We start from the raw sequence: 6636 nt of genomic DNA on the forward strand, positions 1-6636 counted from the left end.
GAAGACACAGTTACAACAATAGCGCTCTGACCCCCTGATTTGCGGGGATATGCTAAAATCAGAATTTCCCCTCATGGGATTAATAAGGGATAATAATAACAATAAATGTCCAAAGATGACATAATGTTGGTACAGTACTTTTTAAAATTATATTTCTAGTGAAGTGCGTTCCTTAATTAGCCTTTAAGTAAAACATTATTTACTGAAATATACGTATTGGTTACAATAAATGTACTGATCAATGTTAATGTCTCTATTTTTGAACAACTTACTTACTTAGTACTTTTACTTAAGTAAAGGATTTGGATACTAAATGTGAAAACAATCAGCTGTTTGCAGGTAAACACCAACAAGTGTAACTCTGGTCCTTTACAGAAGTAAATATACTGAAAGCATATTCTCCATTAGAAGTATAAGTTGACATATTCAGAAAGACTTCTATTATGCATGTGGAATTAGACATTAACACTGTTTTGTTTTCTGAAGCGTTTCTTGTGTATGGTGACTTCCTGTTGTTGCCAGGTGAAATCTTAGCCCGTATTTACAGTTTGTCAGCTTCATGAAAATGTGTCTGAATATGCTAATTTTCAAATCAAGTGGGAAATCTGTAAAACTCCTATATTTTACTTTTAAATCCGTTTGATTACACAGATGAGGCAGGTTGCTGCATAGAAAGGATGAACCGTGAAACTAAAGTATGTGAAATAAGACTTTTAAGGATTTAGTGCACTGAAGATTACATTTCAAAGGGAAATCTTATCTTTTGTAGGTGTTCTGTGTCATACAGGTTCATCCCTTTCAGGTTTTACCACTTTGAAATGAGAGCTATCCAGTGGGGTATTTTATTTGTAAACAGTGTTTGTGTTTACAGTAAACAGTTTCCTCTGCTGATGTCTGCAGTTAACTGCCTCTCTGCTCTCCAACAGGAACAACACAGCTAAAAGATTGTGAACTTTTCCTGTCATACCTGCCTGGTTTTTCAACGTGATCAAAGATGTGGAGTCCGTCTCCTTCCTACACTGATCCAGATTATCCCTCACTAACGTCACTCTCAGCAGCTGCCTAATAAACAGGTAAACTGTCAGGAGCAGCTTCATCTCTTACAGCAAACAGCTGTAGCTCTGGATACTGTCACTGATGTCCTGCTGGCTAATATTCCAGAATTTGTATAAAATCTCCAAAAAGAACATGCAACAAATGTTAGTTCCACAAATGCTAATATTGGCCTGTCTTTTAGTTGTTTAGTTGTAACTTTTCTCTGGACTGATATATCTCAGAACAATTTGAGGAGTTGATATAGAGTCTCATGATGTTCAACAGCCACGTACACTGCCTGTCCCAAATCATAGTCTCCACCTGGATTTAACTCAGCAAATAGATAAGATCCTTCCATTGGGTAATTACTGCAGTGATGACAACAACTTATTTAACCCTAACTGATGCAGTGAGGAGCTTCTCATTTCTTAAACAACCATGTTGGAAGACATATCCTGTGGTCATGGAAAGGATGTTAATCTGTCTCAGAAGGGTCAAATTATTGACCTGCATCAAACAAAAGAAAGCAACTAAGGAGATGAAACTACTAAAATCAGGTGAAGAACCATCCAACACATTATTAAAACCTGAAAGATAGTGGAGAACCATCACCTTCCAGGAATAAACTCTTAGATGATTGTAGGAAATCAACAGTAGAACTCACGGCTGTTTAATAGTGAAAGTAAGAACATTTCCACAGGGATTGGAACTAAACAGCTGTAGCTCTAAGAAAACCACTGATCAGTGAGGCTAATCAGAAAAACAGGCTTCAGTTTGCTAGGTAGCATAAAGGTTGGACTCTGGAGCAATGGAAGAAGGTCATGTGGTCTGATGAGTCCAGACTTACCCTGTTCCAGAGTGATGGGGGCAGTAGTTTAGGTTTGGTTTTGGTCCTGACTTTGTGCTGGGTTTTGACTTTTTTGGGACTGGCTTCTGACTGTATTCTGATTGGTTCTGAGCATTTTTTTGGACTGGTTTAGATTTGATTTTGCTCCTGGTTTTAGGTCTTTTAAAGACTGGCTTAGGACTGGTTTTACAATGTCTTGAACTTTTTTAAGAGTAGTTTAGGTCTGATTTTGGTCCTGGTTTTAGACTTTTTGAGGACTGGTTTCAGACTGTCTTTGGCAGGTCTTGCACTTTTTTAACCCCAGGAACAGCAAACCTGCCACCAAGCATGGTGGGGACAGTATCACACTCTGTGGAACTGAAGCTTTCCACAAAGTAAATGGAAAAATGAAGAAGGAGGATTACTTCCACGTTCGTCAGGAAAACCTAAAACCATCAGCAGAAGGTTGATCTTGGACACAGTTGGATGTTTCAACAAGACATTGAGCCCAGACACACATCAGACGTGGAAAAGAAATGGTTCTATCAGGCTAGAATGAAGGTTCTAGACTGGTCTACCCAAAGTCCTGACTTAAGAACCAAATCAGAAAGACAACAAATTTAGTGGAACCAGAATTGGTGCAGTTGGGTAGAAAAGTGTTTGTCAGTCGATGATTTTCGTTTGTATTCCACCACAAGGTTTCATGGGTGTAAAACAGTTTACCTCTGCTTTGGTGAAGAACATCAGGAATTGTTTTTCATGGTCTTTAGCAGTAATTTTGTTGGTAAATGAGAGACATTAGAAGGGGACATGCCTGCATCTTCAAACCATAAACAAGGAAATGAATTCGGTGACGTATGTGTGTTACGTTTGCACTGGGGACTGCTATGATTGGTAGAAGTCATTGTGGAAAAGTTGCGGTGATTGGACAAAATTGCAATCGCAGAATTCACGGAGATTGGTTGAATTTGCGTTAATTGTAGCCATCGGAACATCGCGAATTCCTGGAGGGATTGTTAAATGATTCGTGTCTGTGACTGGCTGCAGCGTCTTCACCTCAGTAAGGAACACACATGGAATACTGATTAGAGGGTTTGATCCTCAACCTTAACACTCTTATTAACACCATTATTATTTGTATTATATTGGGTTACTTTTTGGGTTATAGGTCACATTTTTAACTCTTGATATTACTAATGAAGCAGCCGTAACTACGCACTGCCTGTAGAAGACAAAAAAATAAAAAATGTTGTTTTTTTGGACGAGGTCCATTCACTTCCAGGTGTCTTAACTGGTTTCCTATAAACATTACAGTCAGTACAAACTAAACAAATTGCAAATAATGTGTAATTTCATATTGAACACATCTGAGAACAATATGCAATATCAAAGTATTCCTCAAAGAATTAACATTTCTGACCAACACAAGTGGATCGGAAAGTTCACACCCAACTAGAATGCACTGATAGTTAAATCTGTGTGTGTTTGCACTGGTTTTACAGGAGTGTCTTCCACCTCACACACACTCTGCTGTATCCTTGTACAACCTTGACTCGATATTCAAGGTGAGAGGGGGAGATGTAAGCATGTGGAAATGGGTCGGTGCAGCGCTGCGTTGTGATAGGCTGGATGTAGCGAGGAGTGAGCGGATGGGATTGGTTTGCTGCCGCTGCAAATGGAGGAAAGGATCCACTGGGACCTGGGAGCTGCAAGGAACTCTGGGAAACCACAGCAAGGCCCTGTGCTGCAGGAGAGAAGGGGGAAGGAAGAGGGGAGAAATGGAGGACAGGGGGGAGAAAAGAGGAAACATGAGCTCAGACTAAAGAAAACAATTATGGAGGATCAGTGAGGACTAGGAGTTGGACTACATCTTTAGTTTCCAATGAAGTCAAACATGCCAGGCTAAATTTTGGGAAATATTTACTCATTTATAAACTGGGATGTTTCAATTTAACACAAGAAGACACAATATTTTTAAACACCTTTCATGAGGAGAGATGATTTTAAACCTGCAGCAAACAGATTTTTGTCCACCTGAGGGAGGCAGAAACGAGCTGTAAATACAACAGTCACATATCATCACTTTGTGAAATTGATATGCTCAACCTGGTTGCTTATAAACATATCCAGAGCATTGTTATTATTCATTAGAAGTCTGGTTTCTGTCCTCCTGGTGAATCTAACTCCGATATCTGCTCTCTTTTAGCTCTGTTTTTGGTCTCCACCATCTACTCAATGAAATATTTGGTTAAATGCTCCACTATGTTTGCCTGCTACCACAATTATAGCATTTATCTGAGCAACAAACGATAGAATCAGCTCTTCTGTTGGAAAAAGTCACTAAATCTTAGCTTAAAATCATATTTCATCAACAATACACTTTTCTGGATGTCTCATTCAAAGAAATTGACAAAAATAAAATGCAGTATTCAGATTCTGTTGAAAAAAACTAAAATGATTCATTCATAGGCACAGCAGAGAAGCCATTAATGACAAAATTTGAGTTTTTTTTATCTGAATTGGACTGAAGTGCATGCTGTGTTTGCATTGAGCAGATAAGGACACGTGGAAAGAAATGAATAAATGTAAATACTCAAGTGTGTAGTCTTTTTTCACAGTATTGCCAACACTTGTGGACACTTGGAAAATATAGCAACAAAATTCTAATTTTCTTAAATAAATCCTTTTAGCCATGGTTGTTCTGTCTGTTTGACAGACAGGATTTTATAATACCTTGAAAAATGTTGTTTTATATCTTTAAAGGGTCATTTAATGTTCTAAAACAGACAGGCACATGCTGATTTTCAGAGGTGGATTAGTACAAAGTTGGTGCTCTGGTAAGTATTTGGTGGTTTGAGGCAGAATGAGCTGCAGCGGATGAAGGAACGTTGAGGTTTTGTTGACCTATAATTCGAGGAGAACATGTGAGTCTAAAGAGAGTTAGCTCAGCTCCAGGAGTTTCCCATCATGCTTTGCTTTACAGAAAGACCGACAGGCAGAAGTGTGTCTCTCTCAGAGCAGCGGTGTGAAATGTTGCAGCTCTCTGGCATCACGTTACCTGATGTCCGTCTAAACTGAAGCATCTACACCCAGTTAAGCCACGAATCAGTGACTTTTACTTCCCTGTGTGTTGCTCAGCATGGCTCACATCCAGCTCTGGGTTGACGTTACCTTTTACCAATGGCTTGTTTTGTAGGGACGACTGAAGTATAAATAGTTAAATGCAGAAATAATTAAATGCATGAATAATAAATGAATACATTTCCTTTGTTGATTGGAAGAACCGTAGCTTCTTATCTCGACTTGGAAGTGGTTCGTTATTATTCCGCGGTGATTACTCCCTCTGCTCAGATTATAGTTACATAATTTAAGTTGTGAACATGAGCTACTTACTCATTTTATGTACTTGGAATGTTTTTTAAGCGGTGACATCGATTAAAATGCATAGTTTTTTTGTACTTTAAAGCCATTGACCAGCTGTATTGTCACTTCTTGTACTTTTGATCAAATTTACTTTGAAATTTTGCTTCTGTCTGTAATTCCTGATAATTAAAACCTAAAGCTGCTATTTGGAACTTTTATCTTTCCCATCTGGCAGTGAGATTAATTACACAAACACCATTGACATCTGCTTGACATATGTCTCTGTCAGTTACTTTTTTTTTTAGATGGTAATCCTTTCTCCTAACGCTGAATTTCTTTTTTTTTTAAGCTAAAGCACCAGACTCATTCCTTGGACCCTTCTTGGGTCTTTCACCTACAGGCATTGCCATATTCCTACACCCTCTAGCTTACCTCATCTCCCCTCTTGAGCTCTGACAAACCAACAGTTACTTAGTAATGTAAAAACAATAACTTATTTTAAAAAATGCATTTCAGAACTCTGTAGAAGTTGTGCCAGTAGTGGACAACACAACATTTGACTATAACTTGCCAAAACCAACCAAAGCCATCCAAATAATCTAATAAACCCAACTAAGAGCACAGCTGAACCTAAATAAACCCAACCGAACTGAACTGAAAACCAGCTGAAGCCATATTAAACATACTGAAATCTGATAAAATCAACTTAAACCTGCTGAAACTAACCAAAATCAAATCTTTAGAGACCAAGCAAACTGAACTGAAACCAACTGAGACTAACTGAAACCTAATGAAATAGCCAAAACCAACAAAGAAATGGTGAAATCAAATCAAACCAGTTGGAACAACCAAAATCAAACCTAAAGAAACCAAGAGAATCCAAGTGAAACCAGCCACAACCAGCTGAAACCAAAATAAACCTCCTAAAACAAAACTATACCCACTGAAACAAAGCAAAATCAAACCCACAGAAACCAACTGAACTTCTCTGAAACCCATCAAGCCAACCAAGACCAGATAAAGTAAATTAAAAACCAATTAAAACCTATTGAAATGGACTAAAACCAACCAAGACCAACTGAAACATAATAAAACCAGCTGAACATAATTGAACCCAACTGACCAACCAATACCAACCATAATCAAACTAAGCCTCCTGAAACCAACCAAGACCAACTGATATCTATTGAAACCAAATGAAACATACAGAAACCAACCAAAATCAAATTTAAACTCCTAAAAACCAACTGAAACTAACCCAGACCACCTAAAACTGACTGAAAGAAATGAAACCTACTGAAACAAGCAAAGTCAACCTTTAGGAAACAACTAAACCCAACTAAAACCAATGGTAACCAACAAAGAAGAGCTGAAACTGAAATAAACCTACCGAAACCTACTAAACCCACTGA

This window comes from Amphiprion ocellaris, chromosome 11 (assembly GCF_022539595.1).
Source record: "Amphiprion ocellaris isolate individual 3 ecotype Okinawa chromosome 11, ASM2253959v1, whole genome shotgun sequence".
Lineage (NCBI taxonomy): Eukaryota > Metazoa > Chordata > Actinopteri > Pomacentridae > Amphiprion > Amphiprion ocellaris.